Below are 25,261 nucleotides of genomic sequence, written 5' to 3' on the forward strand. Positions count from 1 at the left end.
AACTCCACAAGGACAGGTGGCAGAGGCTGGAATCCAGCCTAGGTCCCTGGAGCTGTGAGGCAGCAGTGCTAACCATTGAGTCACCATGTCACCCCAATTTGGATGGATGAGTATTAAAAGAAACTAGGAAAAACTTGAGAGAGGCACAAATAAAGCAACTCATAAAAAGGAATTGGAGGACAGCTAATACTATTTTGAAGGACAACTTGAGAAACATTCAGAGAATTGAATACCCGTTAGTTTAACATTGGTGCTAGGAGAGATAATGGGAACTTTTATGAAAACTATATTCAAGAAATATTTAGTAACAGTAAGGATAACAAAGAGAAGTCAGCATGCATTTCAAAATGCTTCAACCTTACTGAATTCTTTGCAGAAGTAACAGAAAGTATGAATAAAATTAATACAATACATTACTATATTTGCACTTTCAAAGAGCATTTGATATGCGCAGGGGTAGAACACAGTGGGAGGCTTGTTTGGAGCAGAACTCAACATGTTTGCACAGAAAGCCTATTTCTGCGATACATGTACTATGCAACCCTATATAATACTATTTCTCAATCCTTATCCAGATTGATTGAGGAGATACACAATTTGGCACCCTATTCATTCAGGTTAGTGACACGACACCTTCAGGAACTTAGCGTAAGCTGAAGGTTGTGGGTCAAGTGTAACAAATGACAGGCACTATCAAATGCCCTGCCACAGCAAAATCTGTGCCTAGATTTTACTAAAAAGCTGGGATCCCGTGATATATCCAAGTTCTGGGATCTTGAGTTGTAAGTTGGTGTAACAGAATGTTCTCAGTAAAGTTAAATCTTTCAATCATGAGTGTGTTCAGAACTCTGATTTCAGCATTGAAAAGTAAGGTGTAATATCTGCTTTATTGACTGTATGATATATTACATTTTAACAAACATACTCTATGAACAAACTAGAATTATAATGACTATAGTTTAATTGTATTAACCTATGTTTACAGCAATTCTTCCCCTCTGAGAAACAGATTTTGAATGAAGCACAGTGAGAGAGGTTGTTGCAGACATTGTTGTTCTTCAATGCTACACCTCAGTTTTATCATCCAATGTTCCCAGCACATGTTGGCATGTTCCTCTGCTGTAAAATATACTAGGTACTCTTTGCTGTCTCTCATTTTAATTTCACATTGTTCATCTCCACCTATCCAGTTCAAGCTCCAGGTCATGCAACGAGTAGTTTTGCTTTTACTTTCATTGTAAGCTGGTATATTTTCTCCCTCTTTCTCTTAGCACTGGATTCATCTTTTGCTGTCCCAGATTCTGGATTCCACCGAATATGTTTTTGCGTTTCTATTTATTGAGCATATTGCATGTTGAGAATTTTGGTATGCATTTAAAAAAATTAAAACGTTTTCAATGTAAGTCAAGCCAATATTGTTACTGAATGAGGTGTCGTAAGATTTTCAGCAATAGAAACAGAGTCATTTTTGGTTTAGACAGAAACAAAGAGGACAGTACCAAGGGGTGAATATTTTCCCTTCCTAGAGATGGTGAGAAGGGACAGGTTGGGCCAGAGAAGGAACCTCTCCCCTAACCCCACCTCCTACCTTCTCACCATCTCACCAACTAAGTGCTAGGTGAGAAGGTCCAGGAGGGACTTAGTTGACTTACCACCAATTAAAATCCTTAAGTGATCAATTAATGGCTAATATACCTTAGGACCCACTAGCTGCAAGCAGTAGCCTCGGATTGTTCTGCCAGTGAATTGCAGTTGAAGACTGCGATAGGCCAAGACCTTTATTAAAGCTCAGCAGTCACTTCTTAACAAATCGATCGGTATTTAACCAGCAAGTCTTCTCAGTGTTGAGAGTTGAGTTGCTTAAAACCTAACATATCTCCTCCTATACATTGTCTAAAAGAGGGAAAATTTCAGCCAAGATTACTGGCATCTAAATTGCATTTATGGATCATTTCAAAATCTGGGCTAGCACATTTGGTGCTTTTTCTTGTCTTTTATTGTCAATTCTTTACATAGAAATGTGCTGCATGTCTTTCAGTGCCTCATTATTGCCTTCTCCTGTTCTCAACCATGAAGTTGGGTCATTGCAGGCCAAAGACAATTTCCATCAGTAGCAATGTATAACCACTTGATATAAATTGTGTTTTTGTGATTAGTTTCTCTGTATATCCTCTTCATTATGAGTTTCTTGTGGTTCATAGAACATAACAGCACAGTACAGGCCCTTCGGCCCCTGATGTTGTGCCGACCTGTCATACCGATCTCAAGCCCATCTAACCTACACTATTCCATGTACATCCATATGCTTATCCAATGACGACATAAATGTACCTAAAGTTGGCGAATCTACTACCAAGGCAGGCAAAGCGTTCCATTCCCTTACTACTCTCTGAGTAAAGAAACTACCTCTGACATCTGTCCTATATCTTTCACCCCTCAATTTAAAGCTATGCCCCCTCGTGCTCACAGTCACCATCCTAGGAAATAGGCTCTCCCTATCCACCCTACTAACCCTCTGATTATTTTATATGTTTCAATTAAGTCACCTCTCAACCTTCTTCTCTCTAATGAAAACAGCCTCAAGTCCCTCAACCTTTCCTCATAAGACCTTCCCTCTATACCAGGCAACATCCTAGTAAATCTGTGATAATGGGAACTGCAGATACTGGGTGCTCCTGAGATGCTGCTGGGTCTGCTGTGTTCACCCAGCCTCACATTTTATTATCCTAGTAAATCTCCTCTGCACCCTTTCCAAAGCTTCCACATCCTTTTTATAATGCGGTGACCAGAACCGTACACAATACTCCAAGTGCGGCCGCACCAGAGTTTTGTACAGCTTCACCATAACCTCTTGGTTCCAGAACTCGATCCCTCTATTAATAAAAGCTAAAACACTGTGTTGCCTTCTTAACAGCCCTGTCAACCTGGGTGGCAACTTTCAAGGATCTGTGTACATGGACACAGAGATCTGTCTGCTCATCTACACTACTAAGAATCTTACCATTAGCCCTGTACTTTGCCTTCCAGTTACTCCTACCAAAGTGCATCACCTCACACTTGTCTGCATTAAACTCCATTTGCCACCTCTCAGCCCAGCTCTGCAGCTTATCTATGTCTCTCTGCAACCTACAGCATCCTTCGTCACTATCCATAACTCCACCGACCTTATTGTCGTCTGCAAATTTACTAACCCATCCTTCTACGCCCTCATCCAGGTCATTTATAAAAATGACAAACAGCAGTGGACCCAACACCGACCCTTGCGGTACACCACTAGTAACTGGTCTCCAGGATGAACATTTCCCATCAACTACCACCCCCTGTCTTCTTTCAGCAAGCCAATTTCCGATCCAAACTGCTGTGTCTCCCACAATTCCATTCCTCCGCATTTTGTACAATAGGCTATTGTGGGGAACCTTATCGAACGACTCAGTGACAGTGAAGGAGCAGCAGTTTATTTCCAAGTCAGGTTAGTGAGTGACATGGAGGCAAATTTGCAGGTGGTAGTGTTCCCATGTATCTGTTGCCCTTGCCTTCTAGATGGAAGTGTTTGTGGGTTTGGAAGACGAAGGATCTTCGATAAATTTCAGCAGTGCATCTTATAGATGGGACACATTGTTGGACAACAGCTTCAGTGGAGGAGGCAGTAGATATTTGAAAATGTGGTGCCGATCAAGCAGGTTGATTTGTTGTTTTTTGGATGCAGTTGGAGCAGCATTCATCCAGGCATGTTGGAGTATTCCATCACACTCCTGACTTGTCTTGCAGATGGTGAACAGATTTTAGGGGGTTAGGAGATGAATTACTCGCAGGAGTACCACCAGCCTTTGAACAGGTCTTATAGCTATTGCATTTGAGCAGTGAGTCCAGTTGGGTTGCTAGTTAATGGTAACCCTCACAATGTTGAGAGTGGGGGATTCTGTGATGATAACATGATTGACTATTAAGGGGCAGTGATTGTATTGTTTCTTATTGGAGAAGGTCATTCCCTGGTATTTGTGTGGTGCAAATATTAGTGGCTACTTATTGGCTCAAAGTTGGTTATTTTCCAGAACATTTTGAATTTGAACATGATCTGGTCAGAGCTTGAGTGAACGGCACAGAACATTGTGCAATCATCGGTGAGCAACCCCACTTCTGAAGTTATGATGGAGGGAAGGTCATTAATGAAGCAGCTGAACATAGTCAGACCTAGGAAACTACCTTGAGAAACTCCTGCAGTGATATCCTGGAACTGAGATGACTGACTTCCAACAACCACCTTTCTACATGCCCCCTCAACATATACTAAGGAGATAGTCCAGACACCAACATTTTCTTATTTTTAAAAGGCAAGACCATAAGACATAGGAGCCGAAATTAGGCCATTCACCCATCGAGTCTACTCTGCCATTCAATCATGGCTGATAAGTTTTGCAAATCCATTCTCCTGCTTTCCCCCGTAACCTTTGAACCCCTCGACAATCAAGAACCTATCTATCTCTGACTTAAATATACTCAATGATGTGGCCTCCACAGCCTTCTGAGGCAATGAATTCCATAGATTCACCACTTTCTGGCTAAAGAGGTTTCACCTTATCTCCATTCTAAAATGTCTTCCCTTTGCTGTAGGACTGTGCCCTTGAGACCTAGTCTCTCCTACCAATGAAAATATCTTCCCAAAATCCAGCCTGTTCAGACCATTCAGTGTTTTGTAAGTTTCAATTAGATGTCCCCTCATCCTTCTAAACTCCATCGACTATAGACCCGTAGTCCTCCAACACTCCTCATATGTTAAAATTTTCTTTCCTGGGACCATTCTAGTGAGCCTCCTCTGGACCTGCTTCAGGGCCAGTACATCTTTCCTGTGATATGGGGCCCAAAACTGCGCACAATACTCCAAACGTGGTGTGACCAGAGCCTTATAGAGTTTCAGAAGTTCATCCCTGCTTTTATATTCAAGTCCTCTCAAAATAAATGCCAAAGTTGCATTTGCCTTCCTAACTACTGACTCAACTTGCAAGTTTACCTTGACAGCATCATGGAATACAACTGCTAATACACAGTGGAAGACACAAGTAATATCCTAATAATTCAAGAGAGTCAGAGGGTTCAAGAGCTGAGTATTGTGGCCATCACAAAGGGAAAAGTGCTAGAAAAACTGAATGACATGAAGGTGGATAAATAACCAGGATGAGATGGACTAAACCCCAGAGTTCTTAACGAGATAGCTGGAAGAGGTAGTGGAGGCATTAGTGGTGATCCTTACAGGAATTGCTAGAGTCTCTTTGCACTTCAGACTTCAGTCTTTTGCCTTATTCATTTTTTTAAGCAGGAGTGTCACACTGGCGATTTTCCAGTCCTCTGGCACCCTCCCTGACTCTAGCAATTCCTGTAAGGATCACCACTAATGCCTCCACTACCTCTTCCAGCTATCTCGTTAAGAACTCTGGGGTTTAGTGGAAAATCGCCAGTGTGACACTCCTGTTTAAAAAAAGGAATAAGGCAAAAGACTGAAGTCTGAAGTGCAAAGAGACTCTAGCAATTCCTGTAAGGATCACCACTAATGCCTCCACAACCTCTTCAGCTATCTCGTTAAGAACTCTGGGGTTTAGTCCATCTCATCCTGGTTATTTATCCACCTTCACGTCATTCAGTTTTTCTAGCACTTTTCCCTTTATGATGGCCACAATACTCAACTCTTGAACCCTCTGACTCTCTTGAATTATTAGGATATTACTTGCGTCTTCCACTGTGAAGACTGACACAAAGTAATTACGCAGGTCTTCAGCCATTTCCTTGTTCCCCATTACCATTTCTCTAGTGTCGCTTTCCAGCCATCCAATGTCCACTTTTGTCTCTCTTTTGCCCTTTATATACAAAAGAAACTTTTACAGCCTTCCACTATATTACTGGCTAGCTTACGTGTCATATTTAATCTCTTCCCCCTCCTTATTTCTTTTTTTTTGTTGCCCTCTGTTGGTCTTTGTAGGCTTCCCAGTCCTCTGGTTTCCCACTGCCCTTCACCACATTATATGCTTACTCTTTTGCTTTCCTGCTATCCCTGACTTCCCTGATCAGCCATGTTTGCCTCATCATCCCTGCACCATGTTTCTTTTTCCTTTATGCTGTGTCTCCTGAATTACTCCTACAAACTCCTGCCATTGCTGTTTCACGGTCGTGCCTGCTAGGCTCCTCTCCCAGTCAATTCTGCCCAGCTCCTCCCTCTTGCCTTTGTAGTTGCCTTTACTCAGCTGTAATACTGTTACCTCTGATACTATCTTCTCCCTCTCAAATTGCAGAGTAAATTCAATCATATTATGATCACTGCCTCCTAAGGGTTCCTTCACCTTAAGTTCCCTTATCAAGTGTGCCTCATTGCTCAACACTAAATCCAGAATAGGACAACTAGGTGTACAGCTGGATGAACACAGCACCCCAAGCAGAATCAGAGGAGCAGGAAATCTGACGTTTCTGGTCTAGACAAGCTGTTCCAAAAAGCCATCTTGTAGACATTCCTCAAATTCATTTTCTTGCAATTTACTATGAACCTGATTTTCCCAATCCACCTGCATATTGAAACCCATGATTACCATAACTGACTTCCTTACACACCTTTTCTATCTCCTGCTCTATCTCGCACCCCACCTCCTGGCTACTGTTTGGAGGCCTGTACATAATTCCAACTATGGTTCTTTTTTACTGCTGTGGTTCCTCAACTCTACCCACACAGATTCTACATCATCTGACCCTACTTCATTTCTTACTATTGATTTAATTTCATTTCTTACTAATAAGGCAACCTCACTCCCTCTTCCCACCTGCCTATCTTTTTGATAAGATGTATACCCTTGGATATTCAACTCCCAATCCTGATCCCCTTGCAGCCACATTGCCGTGATGTCCACCACATCATATCTCCCAATTTCAATCTGCGCCACAAACTCATTCATCTTATTCCTTATACTGCGTGCATTCAGATAAAACACATTCAGTCCTGTATTAAGCATCCATCTTCTCATTAGCACTCATTTATCCAGCATGTTTGAAGTTTGATTCCTAACCCTTTCCAAACACACTTTCCTATTTGTGTCTGTGCTGGAGAGTTTAATAACCTCTCCTGAATTCTCCTTCCCTGTCATTGTTTTCATATTTTTCCACACAGTAGAATCTACCCCTACAGATGTTAGCCGGTTGCGTTGCTCTCCATTTGGGGATATTTCACTATTCCCTTTCCCCCCACCCCCCCATGCCCCAGTTTCTAGTTTAGAGTCATGTTAATCAGCCTATTCACATTTTTCAACAGAACATTGGTCCCAACTTGGTTCAGGTGGAGAACATCCCAGTAGTACACATCTCCCCTGTTCCAATACTGATGCCAGTGCCCCATGAAAAGGAACCCCTCTTTCCCGCACCACTCTTATAGTCACGTGTTTACTTCCCTTATTCCGATGCCCCAAAGCCAATTTGCATGTGGCTCGGACAGTAATCCGGAGATCATAACCCTTGAGGACCTGCTCTTTAATTGCGTTCTTAACTCTTGCTAATCCCCAAACAGATCCTCTCTCCTAGTCTTGCTTATGTTGTTTCTTCTGCTGTAGACCAGCCTCTGCTTCTCCAATATCCTTTCAAGCCGGTCTGAGATACCCCTTACCCTGGCACCAGGCAGGCAACACATCCTGCAGGACTCTTGATCCTGCATGCAAAGAATACTATCTATACTACCCGTTCTGAGGAAGGGTCACTGGACTCGAAAAATTTACCCTGATTTTTTTCTTCACGGGTGCTGCCAGACCTGCTGAGCTTTTCCAGAAACTTTATTTTTGTTCATGATTTACAGCATCCACAGTTCTTTCTGTTTTTAGATACTATCTATTCCCCTGATTATTGAAGCCCCGACAACTACCACCTGTCTTTTTGCTCCCCCCTCTTGAATGGTCTCCCATGCCACTGTGCAGTGGTCAGTTGGCTCATCCTCCCTGCAGCCCTTTTCCTCATCCACACAGGGAGCAAGTACCTCGTACCTGTTAGACAAGATCAAGAACAGAGGTCCTCTGTTCCTGACTGCAGGATCCCTCTACCTGCCTTGCTTACAGTCATATCCTGCTGTCCCTTGCCACTGACTAAATTTGAAGTATTTAATCGACCGGGTGTGACTGCTTCCTGAAACATAGCATACAGGTACTTCTCCCTCCTCTCGGATGTGATGCAGTGTTTGAAGCTCAGATTTCTACTCATCAACTCTAAGCCAAAGTTCCTCAAGCAACCAACACTTCTCCCTCTTCTGCACCTACACAGGCCCCAAACCCCATCTCTTCCTCCGTTACATCGATGACTGTATCGGCTCCGCCTCTTGCTCCTCAGAGGAGCTTGAACAGTTCATCCATTTCATCAACACCTTCCACCCCAACCTCAAGTTCACCTGAACCATCTCCAACAAATCCCTCACCTTCCTGAGCCTCTCAGTCTCCATCTCAGGTAACCAGCTAGAAACTGTCCATTTCAGGCCCACCGACTCCCACAGCTGCCTAGAATAAACCACCTCCCACCCACCCTCCTGCAAAAATTCCATCCCCTATTCCCAATTCCTCCGCCTCCGCCGCATCTGCTCCCAGGATGAGGCATTCCACTCCCGCACATCCCAGATGTCCGCAACTTTCCCCCCACAGCGGTTGAGAATGCCCTTCACCGCGTCTCCCACATTTCCCACAACACATCCCTCACACTCCGCCCCGCCACAACCGCCCAAAGAGGATCCCCCTCGTTCTCACACAACACACCACCCCACCAACCTCCAGATACAATGCATCATCCTCCGACACTTCCGCCATCTACGATCCGACCCACCACCCAAGACATTCTTCCATCCCCAACCTTGTTTGCCTTCCGGAGAGACCATGCTCTCCCTGACTCCCTTGTTCGCTCCACACTCCCCTCCAACCCCACCACACCCAACACCTTCCCCTGCAACCGCAGGAAGTGCTACACTTGCCCCCACACCTCCTCCCTCACCCCCATCCAAGGACCCAAGATGACATTCCATATTAAGCAGATGTTCACCTGCACATCTCCCAATGTGGTATACTGTATCCATTGTACCCGGTGTGGCTTCCTCTACATTGGGGAAACCAAGCGGAGGCTTGGGGATCGTTTTGCAGAACACCTCCGCTCGGTTCGCAATAAACAACTGCACCTCCCAGTCGTGAACCATTTTAACACCCCCTCCCATTCCTCAGACAACATGTCCATCATGGGCCTCCTGCAGTGGCACAATGATGCCACCCGAAGGTTGCAGGAACAGCAACTCATATTCCACTTGGGAACCCTGCAGCCCAATGGTATCAATGTGGACTTCACAAGCTTCAAAATCTCCCCTTCCCCCACTGCATCCCAAAACCAGCCCAGTTCTTCCCCTCCCCCCACTGCTTCACAAAACCAGCCCAGCTTGTCCCCTCCCCCCACTGCATCCCAAAACCAGCCCAGCCTGTCTCTGCCTCGATAACCTGTTCTTCCTTTCACCCATCCCTTCCTCCTAACTCAAGCCCCACCTCCATTTCCTACCTACTAACCTCATCCCACCTCCTTGACTTGTCCATCTTGCCTGGACTGACCTACCCCCTCCCCACCTATACTCTCCTCTCCACCTATCTTCTTTTCTCTCCATCTTCGGTCCGCCTCCCCCTCTCTCCCTATTTATTCGAGAACCCTCTCCCCATCCCCCTCTCTGAAGGGTCTAGGCCTGAAATGTCAGCTTTTGTGCTCCTGAGATGCTGCTTGGACTGCTGTGTTCATCCAGCTCCACACTTTGTTATCTTACTGCAGATGTGCTCACCACTGTTTGCAATGGGATCAGCCAGCTCCCACATCAGACAGCTGCAACACATCAGCTGCCCAGCCATTTCTACTTGGTTAATTTACTTTATTGAGTTAACTAAATCTTTCGACATTTCTTGGCTGCATTCTTTTGCAAATTTTGTGCGGATTTCCCACCAGTGAGTCAGGTCACAGTCTCCCCGTGATGTCACTCCAGCTTTTTCTTGCAGCTACAATGTACCACAAGCTCCGGAAGATTTATACTCACTCTGCTACTGATTGTGGTCTTCACAGTGGCTTTTCTTTAGCTGGTTAGAGGAGGGTGGGAGGGAGGAAAACACTGTAGTGGCATTTGGGGTCTAACCGTCTCTTGACAACACTTAGTCCACATTCCCCTGTTTGGTACTGGTGACTGTGCCAATGTAAATCTTCACCCCCAACTACCAATCAGCTGCGTCACCACCCTCTGCTGAAGTGATGGGTTCCAAATGCAATTCAATTGGTCATACTGTCATGCTTGAAGCAAAACACACTTTCTTCACATTTTAGTTAAAATACAAAGCAAAGAAAGAAAGATTTAGAATAACCTAATTGCATTGGTAGCCTTAACAGAATAATAGATTTTTTAACTTCTAAACAGCAGCTGTTCTAATATAGTAATATACAATAAACAGCCTTGGTAAAGGCAAGTTCTGTAAAATAGATTGTCTCACATGCAAATCTAATAGGAAGAAGGAAACTCAGCCTTTTAATTGTAAAGGGAGGGGATCAAGTTGGGGGGAGAAGGGGTGTGTCAAGAGAAAGACAAAGACAGTGAGACAGTGAAAACAAGTTCCACATCCAACTTCAAAACCGCTGCAACTACTGAAACATAAAGCGAAATCTTGCTTCTGTGGGAGCTTGAACCAACTCCTTTATACTTCAATTGTTCTAACTTTAACCAAAAACCCACAACTTCCTAATCTGTTTACTTTATTGGCTTGGAACAGACTGCTTGGCAACTTGGCTTCAAACTTTCTTCATGAAAAAGACTCGGACAAAATACACCTCTTAAAGCCAATGCCTCATCGCAGAGGTGTGACTACAATCTGTAGAAAGTTTCGCCCCTCTGTCAAATACAACCTTGATGTCTAGGCCTGTTACTCTCACTTCACCTCACTGGGGTCTTTTGTCCATGTTTGCACCCAGGCTATAATGAGGTCAGCAGTTGAGTGGCCATGACAGAACCCAAACTGGGCATCCGATGAAGGGTCTAGGCCCAAAACGTCAGCTTTTGTGCTCCTAAGATGCTGCTTAGCCTGCTGTGTTCATCCAGCTCCACACTTTGTTATCACTGAGCATGTGCTGCTGCTCGAGAGCACGCGGAAGACACAGTTTGCTGATGTTCGAGGGTAGATAGATGGGGCAGTATTTGGCTGAGTAGAATTTGTCCTGCTTTTTATGTACAGGACATATCTGGGCAATTTTTCACATTGTCAACTTGATACCGGTATAGTAGCTGTTGCCTGGAGGAGCTTGGCTTTGCAAGCAGAAACTCTGGAGCACAGGTCTTCAGCACTATTTCACTATTCTGGCTAAGGATTGCTGAGATTGTTTCAGCTTAATCTTTTGCACTGGTGCACTAGACTCTTTCCAGCAAGTTGGCTAAATTGTCAACTGCCACACATGACTGGGTGTGGCAGGACTGCAGAGCTTGGATCTGATCCATTGGTCGTGGGATTACTTAGCTCTATCATTTGCTGCCTGTGCTGTTTGACACACAAGTAGTCCTGTATGGCAGCTTCACCAGGCTGACACCTGCTTTTTTTAAAAAAAAATCTATGTCTTGTGCTCCTCCATTTTGCCATTCTCATATTTCCCATTGAACCAGGGTTGATCCATTATCTTGATGGTAATGGTTGATTTGGGGATTTGCTGAGCGCCATAAGGTTGTGCATTGCATTGGAGTACAATGATGATGGCGCACAACACAATATGGATGTCCAATCTTGAACCGTTAGGCTGTTTGAACTCTGGCCCACTTAGCACAGCGATAGTGCCGCACAACACGATGCGGGCCGTTGTGAATGTGAAGCCGAGTCTTAGTCTCCGCAAGGACTGATACCATCATGGACGAGTGCATCTGCAACAGGCAAATTGGTGAGAATGAAGTCAAATATGTCAATACCATTTGTTGGTTCCCTCACCACTTGCCGCAGACCCACTCCAGCAGCTATGCCCTTTAGGATGAGACCAGCTCGATCAGTCATGCTGTTGCCAAGTCTGCCTTGGTTGAGATTAGTCAACTGTCATTTGGTTGAGGTCTGAATGCAAATATTTCAGCAAAACATATGACTCACCTGTAGAACTGGCAATCTTTAAGAACGAATTATGTGACATAAGCTCTTCAGAATGCTCTGTGGAACATTTTTGAAACATAGACAAAGTGCTGAGAAATAGCATCATGTAATCCTTTTAAGCTTTGCAATGAGTCTGTTATTATACCAAAGTGGCAATTATGTACAATTGTCAGCATAGAAAATAGCTGGTAGATAAAATTAAAAAAAAAGGGAAAACAATTCACATGCTCAGTGGAACAATACACCTCTCCTGTTGCTATAGAAACTTATATTCAGTGGTGGACATTTTCCAATTTCTGGAACCTGCAACAGTATCATCTCCGGAGATGTTGATTCTTTTGCAAGATAATAAAACAGAATTTCAGCACCAGGAGAATTCGTTTTTAGCCATTTTTAATTTTCATTTTGTGCAACTAATTGCTATAATCATAATTATAAATATACATTTGAATCCAGTCAACCAGATTATAGCAGATTCTGGTGACAAGAACAAATATGACTCCATGTTGTGAACTCACTAGCAACCCACTGTGTTTATTTTTCTACCCCCACTAATTCCATAGGCTGTAATTCTTCAAATGGAACAGCTGGTGGTGTCACAAATGTTGCTAAGTGTAATATCTGTCGAGAATTAATTCCAGTGTTTACATATTTAAGGTGAATATTTAAATATTATTTCCTAGCTGGTGCATATTGACCATTTTTCAACACATGCAAACATTCTAAAGTGACTTTTCTCAATACATTTCATTAATGCAGAGCAAGACTATTTGTCACGTGTCATGCATGCAACTATTTTAGTGCTCTGCTAATTCTTACCTACATATTTCAAGGGAAAATGAAGTTAAAGAGAACATATTTTGCTCAAACTACTCTTAAAGTCCCCAGAAAATGTAAGATTTTCCAGTATTTCAAAATATGCATTCTATGGGCAGTTGAATATCCACAGGTGAATTTCCTTCATAATTAATAATTTTGTTGTCTGCTCAAGTAGAACAATTTATTTCCAGTCAGTTAACAAGAAGACATTTGTGTGCAGATTGCACGTTCGCCCCATGTCTGTGGGGGTTTCCTCCGGTGCTTCAGTTTCCTCCCACAGTCCAACAATGTGGAGGTTAGATGGATTGGCCACGCTAAATTGCCCATCATGTCCAGGGATGTATAGGCTAGGTGAATTGTCCATGGGAAATGTAGGGTTACGGAGATAGGGTAGGGGTGTGCAACTGGGTGGAATGCTCTTTGGAGGGTCAGTGCGCTCTCAATTGGCTGAATGGCCTGCTTCCACACTGTAAGAGCACTATGATTCTATGGCTGTACGTAAAAAAAATGTAAAATCACAAATCAGTGCCAAAAGTACAGAGAGGAAGAATGCAGTCAATTCCAGAGAAGCAGAGGTGACAATTCAAGCGGGAATATCACAGCACAGACAAAGGGATTAGAATTAAGAGTCTTATTTATCATTTATTTTAAGAGAATAACATATCCTTGGTAAACATATAGACCTAAGCAGCTACATAACAAATAGATTTAACAGCACAAAATAAACTAAGTGGAGAAAACCATCATTAAATGGATCCAATTTGCATTAAGTATGTGATACATAAACAAATTAATTATGAATTAATTTCAAATCAAACTAGTCTATCAGCTAATTAATACCATTGCACAAGCAATCCTATTAGTTCTAGATATAAATTATTGCTAATTAATAAATAAGTCAGCATCAGAGATGGCAGTACAGGCAATGCATTGAGACGATGATATCTGGGGATTTGCGGACAGGAGACTGTCCTCTATTTCCACAGCTGCATCAATAAGCTGTGCCTTGAATCATTTCTGTTAAGATTCATTGACCAAGAGAGAATGTTAGAGATACTTAGCAAGACTCAGCACAGAATTGGAAATGGGGTGGTGGGGGTGTGGATGATTTTCTTTGGCAGCTTAGGGGAAAACACAGGTCTATGAAGACAAAGGTTTGAACAGCAGTTGCAGGGGCCTATGGACTGGGGTGGCGGGGTGGGGGGGTTGGGGGGGTCGAGGGAGTGCGGGGGGAAATAAAAGAGGGAGGTCCCACTAATCCTACCCAACATGCCTAGTCTATTTTCTACCTGTAAGAATGAGGATGATAAAGGATGAAGGTTTCAGGGCAAAAGAACAAAAAGCTAACCAGGAGACAGCTGCAGAGGGGTGCAGAAGCAGAACAGTGGATTTTAATATTAAAGAGACAGAGTTCTTGTTAGTCACAACCAACAGTTTAGTACAGTATGTGAGAATAAAGAATACTTAAAACAACTGGAAAGGAATTTGAAAAGAGATCAATCTATAATGATCAACAAAGAATAAACTGAGATGAAGAGCAAAGTAATAGATCTTAAAAAAAGGTTTATTTTGAGGGAATGAGAATGGAAGTTAGGAGCAAAACTGGGAGTAAGAGGATAGCTAGATAGAGGACAACATTGGGAAATATTTCAAATGGTGACCAATGATGTTCATGAGATACGCAATCTGCAAAAAACCCAAACCAATAATGAAGCACCATGGATAAACAAAGGGTTGTGAGTAATATTGAAACTAAAGGCAGACAATCACCAAGTACATAACAAAGGAAAAAAATGAGAAATGCAAATGTGAAAAGTTTAGGAAAGAGTTACAAAAAACGAAAGCATAAAGGAACTAAATAAATCATTATTTTAAAACATTTTTCGATAAAGTGCTCGGCAGACACATCAATACCAAAATACGATATGGACAGGTCTATTAAAGAATGCATAAGATAAGTCCATAAATAATGACAGTAAAATAGCAGAAATATTGAATATTTCCTTTGCTTCAATATTCATTCAAGAAACTAATTTGATGCACAAGACATTTTGTGAAATAAAGCAATAAATAAAACACAACGTAGAGAGCTCACAGGTAACAAATAAACTAATCAAACTTGAAAAGGATAAAACACCTGGTTTGAACGGATTGCCTCTTTGAATTTAAAAAGTAAGTGTGGAAGAAATAGCGGGGGTACAATTACAAAGTGTATAACAAACCATTTCAAACAGAAATATTTCCAAATGATGGAGAGGCATATAATATTGCACCTTAACTTAAGTGGTGTTTGGAGGTGGGATGTGTCAGAATGAGTTATATATTTTTGTAGGAAGAATAGAGGTGTAAGCTATTTTCTAAATAAGGAAAGGTTTTGGAAAGCTGAAGCACAAAGGGACTTGGGACCCCTACTTCAGGATTTTCTTAACATTAACGTGCTGGTTCCGTTGAAAGTCAGGAAGTCAAATGTAATATTGCACTCATTTCAAGAGGGCTAGGACAGGAGCAGAGGCTGTATAAAGCTCTGCTTAGACCACATTTGGAATATTGTAGGCATTTTTGCCATTTATTTAATAAAGGTTGTGTTTGTCTTCAAGGGAGTCCAGAGGAGATTGACACAAATGATCCCAGGGACGAAGGGCTTGTCCTATGAGGAATGGCTAAGGAATCTGGGTCTGTATTTGACGAAGTTGAGAAGTATGAGGAGGGGATCCCATTGAATCTTACAGAATATGGAGGCACCTGAATAGAGTGGACTTGAAGATGATGTTTCCAATAGGAGTGATTGGAATCTGGGACATAGTTTCTGTGAAAAGAACAACTCTTTAAAACTGAGGCGAGAAGGAACTTTTTCAGCCAGATGGTAAGGGCTCTGTGGAACTCTGTCACATAAGCTGTGGAGGCCAAGTCATTGACAGAAAAAAGACAGAGGTGGATAGATGGGTTACGGTCGGGGGACAGAAAGGGAACCGGCAGGCAGTGCAGGGATCCCCTGTGGCATTCCCCTCAACAATAAGTATACCGTTTTGGATACTGTTGGGGGGGACAACTTACCAGGGGAAAGCAGTGGGGCACAGGTCTCTGGCACAGAGTCTGTCCCTGCTGCTCAGAAGGGAAGGGGGAAGAGGAGCAGAGCATTAGTCATTGGGGAATCCATAGTTAGGGGGACAGATAGGATGTTCTGTGGGGACGAGAGAGACTCACAGTTGGTGTGTTGCCTCCCAGGTGCCAGGGTGCGTGATGTCTCTGATCGTGTTTTTGGGATTCTTAAGGAGGAGGGGGAGCAGCCCCAAGTCGTGGTCCACATTGGCACCAACGACATAGGTAGGAAGAGAGACGGGGATTTAAGGCAGAAATTCAGGGAGCTAGGACGGAAGCTGAGAGCTAGGACGAACAGAGTTGTTGTCTCTGGGTTGTTGCCCGTGCCATGTGCTAGTGAGGCGAGGAATAGGGAGAAAGAGGAGTTGAACACGTGGCTACAGGGATGGTGCAGGAGGGAGGGTTTTGGATTCTTGGATAATTGGGGGGCTTTCTGGGGTAGGTGGGACCTCTACAAGCAAGATGGTCTTCACCTGAACCAGAGGGGTACCGATATCCTGGGGGGGAAATTTGCTAAGGCTGTTCAGGTGGGTTTAAACTAATTCAGCAGGGGGATGGGCACCAAAATTGTAGTTTGACTATAGAAAAGGTTGAGAGTAGGGTGGTCCGAAATAAAGTTTCAAGGAAGCAAGATGGCACCGGCAAGCAAGAAGTTGGATTGAAGTGTGTCTACTTCAATGCCAGGGGTTTTGGGAATAAGGTGGGTGAACTTGCAGGATGGGTTAGTACCAGGGACTTCGATGTTGTGGCCATTTCGGAGGCATGGATAGAGCAGGGACAGGAATGGTTGTTGCAAGTTCCGGGATTTAGATATTTCAGTAAGAACAGAGAAGATGGTAAAAGGGGTGGACATGTGGCATTGTTGGTCAAGGACAGTATTACAGTTGCAGAAAGGATGTTTGGGGACTCGTCAACTGAGGTAGTATGGGCTGAGGTTAGAAACAGGAAAGGAGAGGTCACCCTGTTGGGAGTTTTCTATAGGCCTCCGAATAGCTCCAGAGATGTAGAGGAAAGGATAGCAAAGATGATTCCCGATAGGAGTGAGACAGACAAGGTAGTTGTCATGGGGGACTTCAACTTTCCAGATATTGACTGGGAACACTATAGTTCGAGTACTATAGATGGGTCAGTTTTTGTCCAGAGTGTGCAGGAGGGCTTCCTGACACAGTATGTAGATAGGCCAACAAGAGGCAAAGCCACATTAGATTTGGTACTGGATAATGAGCCCGGCCAGGTGTTAGATTTGGAAGTAGGTGAGCACTTTGGTGATAGCAATCACAATTCTGTTATGTTTACTTTAGTGATGGAAAGGGATAGGTGTATACCACTGGACAAGAGTTATAGCTGGGGGAAAGGCAATAACGATGAGATTAGGCAAGATTTAGGGAGCATAGAATGGGGAAGGAAACTGCAGGGGATGGGCACATTAGAGATGTGGAGCTTATTCAAGGAAAAGCTCCTGTGTGTCCTAGATAAATATGTACCTGTCAGGTAGGGAGGAAGCTGTAGAGTGCGGGAGCCGTGGTTTACGAAGGAGGTGGAATCTCTGGTCAAGAGTAAGAAGGCGGCTTATGTTAGGATGAGATGTGAATGCTCAGTTAGGGCACTTGAGGGCTACGAGGTAGCCCGGAAAGACCTAAAGAGAGAGCTCAGAAGAGGAGACAGGAGAAGTTGTTGGCGGATAGGATCAGGGTAAACCCTAAGGCTTTCTACAGGTATTTAAGGAATAAAAGAATGACAAACGTAAGATTAGGCCCAATCAAGCATAGTAGTGGTAAGTTGTGTGTGGAGTCAGATGAGATAGGGGAAGCGCTAAATGAATATTTTTCAACAGTATTCACTCTAGAAAACGACAATGTTGTCGAGGAGAATACGGAGATACAGGCTACTAGACTAGGTGGGATTGAGGTTCACATGGAAGAGGTATTAGAAATCCTTCAGAAGGTGAAGATAAATAAGTCTCCTGGGCTGGATGGGATTTATCCTCGGATCCTCTGGGAAGCCAGGGAGGAGATTGCCGAGCCTTTGGCATTGATCTTTAACTCGTCATTGTCTACCGGAATCGTGCCAGATGACTGGAGGATAGCAAATGTGGTTCCCCTGTTCAAGAAGGGGAGTAGAGACAACCCTGGTAATTATAGACCAGTGAGTCTTACCTCAGTTGTTGGTAAAGTGTTGGAAAAGGTCATAAGGGATAGGATTTATAATCATCTAGAAAAGAATAAATTGATTAGGGATAGTCAGCACGGTTTTGTGAAGGGAAGGTCATGCCTCACAAACCTTTTTGAGTTCTTTGAGAAGGTGACCAAACAGGTAGATGAGAGTAAACCGATTGATGTGGTGTATATGGATTTCAGCAAGGCGTTCAATAAGGTTCCCCACAATAGGCTATTGTACAAAATGCGGAAGAATGGAATTGTGGGAGACACAGCAGTTTGGATCGGAAATTGGCTTGCTGAAAGAAGACAGAGGGTGGTAGTTGATGGGAAATGTTCATCCTGGAGACCAGTTACTAGTGGTGTACCGCAAGGGTCGGTGTTGGGTCCACTGCTGTTTGTCATTTTTATAAATGACCTGGATGCGGGCGTAGAAGGATGGGTTAGTAAATTTGCAGACGACAATAAGGTCGGTGGAGTTGTGGATAGTGACGAAGGATGCTGTAGGTTGCAGAGAGACATAGATAAGCTGCAGAGCTGGGCTGAGAGGTGGCAAATGGAGTTTAATGCAGACAAGTGTGAGGTGATGCACTTTGGTAGGAGTAACTGGAAGGCAAAGTACAGGGCTAATGGTAAGATTCTTAGCAGTGTAGATGAGCAGAGAGATCTCGGTGTCCATGTACACGGATCCTTGAAAGTGGCCACCCAGGTTGACAGGGCTGTTAAGAAGGCATACAGTGTTTTAGCTTTTATTAATAGAGGGATCGAGTTCTGGAACCAAGAGGTTATGGTGAAGCTGTACAAAACTCTGGTGCGGCTGCACTTGGAGTATTGTGTACAGTTCTGGTCACTGCATTATAAGGAGGATGTGGAAGCTTTGGAAAGGGTGCAGAGGAGATTTACTAGGATAATAAAATGTGAGGCTGGATGAACACAGCAGGCCCAGCAGCATCTCAGGAGCACCCAGCATCTGCAGTTCCCATTATCACAGATTTACTAGGATGTTGCCTGGTATGGAGGGAAGGTCTTACAAGGAAAGGCTGAGGCACTTGAGGCTGTTTTCATTAGAGAGAAGAAGGTTGAGAGGTGACTTAATTGAAACATATAAAATAATCAGAGGGTTAGATAGGGTGGATAGGGAGAGCCTTTTTCCTAGGATGGTGACGGCGAGCACGAGTGGGCATAGCTTTAAATTGAGGGGTGAAAGATATAGGACAGATGTCAGAGGTAGTTTCTTTACTCAGAGAGTAGTAAGGGAATGGAACGCTTTGCCTGCCTTGGTAGTAGATTCGCCAACTTTAGGTACATTTAAGTCGCCATTGGACAAGCATGTGGACGTACATGGAATAGTGTAGGTTAGATGGGCTTGAGATCGGTATGACAGGTCGGCACAACATCGAGGGCTGAAGGGCCTGTACTGTGCTGTAATGTTCTATGTTCTATGTTCTATGTTCTATATGTTCATTAGTAACAGGATCAAAATTAATGGGGAGAAGGCAGGAAAATGGGGTTGAGAAACATATCGGCCACAATCAAATGGTGGAACAGACTTGGTTGGCCAAATGGTTTACTTCCGCTCCCAAATCCTACGGTCTTAAGTCCAGGGACCAGGTGACTAAGTGACAACACCAATAGTTAGAAAATGAAAATTCTAGCCAGAGATGAAAGAGAAAAATGTGTAAAAAAAAATAAGATCAAGACTAATCAGCATGAAAGGGTATATTTGTGTCTGACAAATATTGAGTTCATTGAAGAAGTCTCAGAAATGGTAAACAAGGGTAAATCCAGTTAATACAATACAATTGGCACTATTAAAGATTTTTGATAAGGGGTTGAATAATAAACTCATGGCAAAAGAAAAATGGATTACACAATGGCTACATTGCAGAGAATAAAGTTGGCACAGAGAATGGCAAAAGGGGGGACGTAATTTTCCACAAGTGTTGATGAAAAATGCCCTTTTGGCCATTGTTATTGATTATCTCATCCACTTTTCCAGCATCTAGCCCAAAGGCTTGTATGCTTTGGTGTTTTGAGTACCCACCTAAATAATTCTTAAAAGTCTTAAGGGTTCCTGCTTCTATCATCCTTATAGGCAGTGAATTCCAGATACCCTCAACACTCTGGGTGATTTTTCTTCCCCCCATACTCTGCCGCTAACAATCCCCTCTAAACCCCCTACCTACTACCTTAAAACTGCTCCCACTGGTTACTGAATCCAAGAGAAAGGATGTGTCAGCAAATATGGGCAAATATCACATGTGCCCTCGGATCTATAGACATGTACATCAATTTTTTTCTGATGCTCTACACTTCCAGGGGTCCTACCATTCACCATTTGCTTCCTTATGCATCACCTTACAATTTTCAGGATTTAGTTCCACTCACCATTGTTGATCCTGACCAGTTCATCCACGTCATGTTGCAATCTAAGGCTTTCTTCTTTGCCATTTCTCACAATACCAAAATTTGTAGCATTTGTGAACTGATACCTATTATATCCATGTCTAGATCATTAACATTCATTACAAATACTAGCACTCATATTATGAAAAGGATTTTGATGGCATCAGAGGTGATCCTAGAAACTTAAAGACGGTGACAGATTTGAGATGTTATACTTAAACAGTAGGTAGGAACAACCAAATGTGATAGCAAGAAAAAACCTAAAAGTGCCTAAGTCTCAAACTAAGAGGAGAGGATTAATATGGTTGATATTAAAAAAAATGATTTCTACTTGTGGGGCGAGCCCAAGTTTAGAAGGTATAAATACTTCTCCGGTACAAAATAAATCAAATCGGCTGCCTAAAATACTTAATATTCATTTCCGTCACTGTCAATGGGCTTCGATGTTAGGTACAGCATATAATGGCCTGTAATGTGATACCAACATTTTACCATACCCAGGCAGAATTTCAAATCCCTGGGATCATATATACATGACAGTCATTAACAAATTTAATAGGAAATAAAGGAGAAATGTCTTTCGTCAAAGCATAGAAATAATATAGAAAACATTACCACAAGTAATAAATGAGGTAAATCCTTTGAAGTATTTAAGCAGAATCTACACAAACCAAGAGAACAGAGCAGAATGATATGCTGATTGATCCAGATGTAGAAAGATTGGAGGAGTCTTGTATGGTGCATAAACAGCAGCAGAGACTAGTTGGGCAGAATGGCCTCCTTCTGGGCTGTACACTCCATGAGTCCAGAAAGGCTTATCTTACTCAATGAAATCCAGAAAATAATTGATGTGTTCATCTTTAGGTGTTAGACTTTGACAATAGCAAAAGTTGTATTTAAACAACCGCCGTAAAATATTGGGGAGATAACATAGTTGATAACATGGTCTCCAAATTTGAGGAAGGACATTCTTGCTATTGAGGGAGCGCAGCATAGGTACACGAGTAAAATTCCTGGAATGGCGGGACTATCATATGTTGAAAGATTGGAGCGACTGGGCTTGTATACACTTGAGTTTAGAAGGATGAGAGGGAATCTGATTGAGATGAATAAGATTATTAAGGGATTGGACACACTCGAGGCAGGAAGCATGTTTTCGCTGATGGGTGAGTCCAGAACCAGAGGACACAGTTTAAGAATGAGGGGTAGGCCATTTAGAACAGAGTTGAGGAAAAAACTTCTTCACCCAGAGAGTGGTGGGTATATGTATTTCTCTGCCACAGAAGGCATTGGAGGCCAACTCTCTGGATACTTTCAATGGATAGAACTCTTAAAGATAGTAGAATCAAGGCTTACGGGGATAAGGCAGAAACAGGATACTGATTGTGGATGATCAGCCATGATCATAATGAATGGTGGTGCTGGCTCGAAGGGCTGAATGACCTACTCCTGAACCTATTGTCTATTGTAACTTCACTGGACTAGTAACCAAAAACTCCAGGTTAATGTCCTGGGAACAATGGTTCAAATCCCACCAGGGCAGATAATGAAATTTGATTTCAATTGAAAAATGGCCTTTTAGTGATCATATAACCACTATAGATTGGCATTTAGATGAAATAATCAATTGAAACACTGATATCCTTTCAGGAAAAAAATCTCCCATCCTTTCCTGGCCTGACCTGACCTATTTGCGACTCCAATACGACAGCAGCCAAATGGACAAAATAAAAGTAAAACTTGAAAATGGTCATAACGGACATCCATCTTGAAGTGTATGAAATGAGTCAGACTAGTATTCAGTTTACCAAACTTTTCACTTCTGGGAATGTAGCTAACTTTTAATTGCCCTCTGAAATGGCCTAGTTGTGTTTTCAGTTGCACCAATCTTAGATGAAGCCTGAAGAAGAAATGAAACCGAGTGAACCACCTGGCACTGAACTAGACACAGGAAACAACAGCCACAGCCCTCCATACCAATGTCTGAGAGCTTGTGTCAAAATTAGAGGAGCCGACATAGAGTCGTACAACATGGAAACACATTCTTTTGTCCAATTAGTCCATGCTGACCATAATCCCAAACTAAAACAGTCCCACCTACTTGCTCCAGGCACAAATCTCCCAATTCTTTTCCTGTACATGCACTTATCCAAATGTCTTTTAAATGTTGTAATTGTACCTACATCCACCATTTCCTCAGTAAGTTCATTCAACCTACCCTCAGTGTAAAAAGAATTTCCCCTTATGTCTTTTTCAAACACTTTCTCCTCTCACCTTAAAATGTGCCCCTTAGTTTTTAAATCCCTCATCCTAGGGAAAAGGCAACTACCATTAACTCTATCTATATCTCTCATTATTTAATAAAGTCCGATCAAGTCACCTCTCAATCGCCTATGGTCTGTTGAAAAATGTCCCAGCCTATCCAATCAGAGATAGGAAGAATCACCAATGCTGGAGTCAGAGACAACATGGTGTGGAGCTGGAGCAAACACAGCAGGCCAGGTAGCATCAGAGGAGTAGGAAAGTTGACGTTTCAGGTTGGGATACTTCTTCAGAAATTCTGAAAGGTCCTGACACAAAATGTCAACTTTGCTATTCCTCCGATGCTGCCTGGCCTGCAGTGTTCCTCCAGCTCCACACTGTTATCTTAGTCTATCCAATCTTTCCTTATCACTCAAGACTTCCACACCTGGCAACATCCTAGCAAATCTCTTCTGAACCCTCTCCAGATTATTAATATCCTTCCTTTAACTGGGTGACCAGAGCTGGACATAGTATTTCAGAAGAGGCCTCACCAACGTCCTATACAACCTCAACTTGGCTTACCAACTCCTATACTCAAAGGACTGAAGGTAAGTGTGCCAAAGGCCTTTTAACCACCATATCTACATGTGGCACAAACTTCAAAGGGTTATAAAGCTGCGCCCCAGGTCCCTCTGTTCTACAACATGACTCAAAGACCGACCATTAATTGTACAAGTCCTACCCTTATTTGTTGTACCAAAATGCAACACCTCACATTTATCCAGATTGAACTCCATCTGCCATTTTCAGCCCATTGACCCATTTAATCAAGATCCCTTTGTAATCCTAGAAAACCCTCTTCACTGTCTACTATGCCACCAATTTTTGTGTCATCCACAAACTTACTAACCAGGCCTTCTATATTCTCATCCAAATCATTTATATAAATGACAAACAAAAAATAAAGAGTATCCAGAACTGATCTCTGTGGAACACCACTGGTGGCAGGCCTCCAGTCCAAAAAACCACCCTTCATCACCACTGCGTCTCCTTCCGTTTATCCAATTGGCAAGCTCACCCACAATCCCATGTGACTTAACTTTACTAATTAGTTGACCATGAGGAACCTTGTCAAAGACTTTACTAAAATTTAAGTAAACAATATCTACTGCCCTCCCCTTAATCTGCTTGGTAACTTCCTATGATTTATGATTATCTCCAACAATTTACCCACAAACTGATGTCAGACTCATTGGTATACAGTTCCCTGGTTTCTCCTTGCAACCTTTCTTAATCAAAAGGTAAAACACAAGCCATCATCCAGTCATCAGGTACCTCCCCCATAGTAATAGATGATGCAAATATTTCTGCAATTTCTTCCCTTACATCCCACAATGTTCTGGGATACTTTGGATTGAGTCCTAGAGATTTATCCACCATTATATTTTCTAAGATCTCCTTCTCTAAACTTCCTCTTCGAAAATGTGAACTAGTCTTAAAACATCAACATTTTTTTGCATTCTCTAGACTCTACTTCTTTCTCCACAATAAATACTGATGTGAAATATTCATTTAGCTTCTCTCCCATCTCCTGGAGTTCAACACAAAGACAACCTCCTTGACCTTTAAGGGGCCCTACCCTCTATCTAGCTATCCTTTTCCTCTTAAGATATCAGTAGACTCTCTTTGGCTTATCCTTAACTTTATCTGCCGATGCTATCTCATATCCCTTCTTTACATCACTTATGTCTTCATTAAGAATGCCCCTATATTCTTTGTACTAATTAAGAGATTTGCTTGAACAGTCGTCTTTTTCAAAAAAAATTCTCTTTTATTCTTGACTAGAATCTCAACATCTTTATTCATCCATTGTTCCTTAAACCTTACTGTCGTACCCTTCTTTCTAACAGGAACACAATGTCTCTGAACTCTCATCATCACACACTTGTCAAACATCCTTTTACCTGCAAACAGTCCATTCCAAACAAATTTTGAAAGTTCTTGTCTTAGAACATTAAACTTCAACTTCAACTTACTCCAATTAAAAGCTTTAACTTTTATGGAAGACTCATCTTTTTCCATAATCATTTTGAAACTAATATAATGATGATTGCTAGACTCAAAGTATTTCCCCACTTTTACTTATTGCCCAAAGGATGGTCTAGTTTTCCTACTTCTCCAGCAAGAAAACATACTGATAAAAAAAATTTTTCTTGAACACATTTGATAAATTCTTCACTATGCAAACCTTTAACACTAAGGTAGCCCCATTTGATGTTTAGAAAATTAAGATTTCCCATTATTAAAGTCTTATTATGCATGCATATATCTGAGATCTCCCTACATACTTGATTCTTAATTTCTTTCTTACAATTAGGTGGCCTAAAGTACAATCCCATAAAGTGA

General features: G+C 42.5%; 1 protein-coding gene and 1 long non-coding RNA gene across 2 annotated transcripts in view; one reads left to right on the forward strand and one right to left on the reverse strand.

Moving 5' to 3' along the window:
* LOC125456800 (uncharacterized) overlaps positions 1-12,242 on the reverse strand; it is a 28,759-nt gene extending 16,517 nt beyond the window's left edge. Inside the window, exon 1 of the long non-coding RNA XR_007248516.2 lies at positions 12,132-12,242. This is a non-coding gene — a long non-coding RNA (uncharacterized LOC125456800). The remainder of the gene's footprint in view (positions 1-12,131) is intronic.
* Positions 1-25,261, forward strand: part of LOC125456799 (uncharacterized) — a 167,043-nt gene that overhangs the window by 62,252 nt on the left and 79,530 nt on the right. The gene's annotated exons all lie outside the window — the stretch shown is intronic.

Source organism: Stegostoma tigrinum, chromosome 12, assembly GCF_030684315.1.
Source record: "Stegostoma tigrinum isolate sSteTig4 chromosome 12, sSteTig4.hap1, whole genome shotgun sequence".
Lineage (NCBI taxonomy): Eukaryota > Metazoa > Chordata > Chondrichthyes > Orectolobiformes > Stegostomatidae > Stegostoma > Stegostoma tigrinum.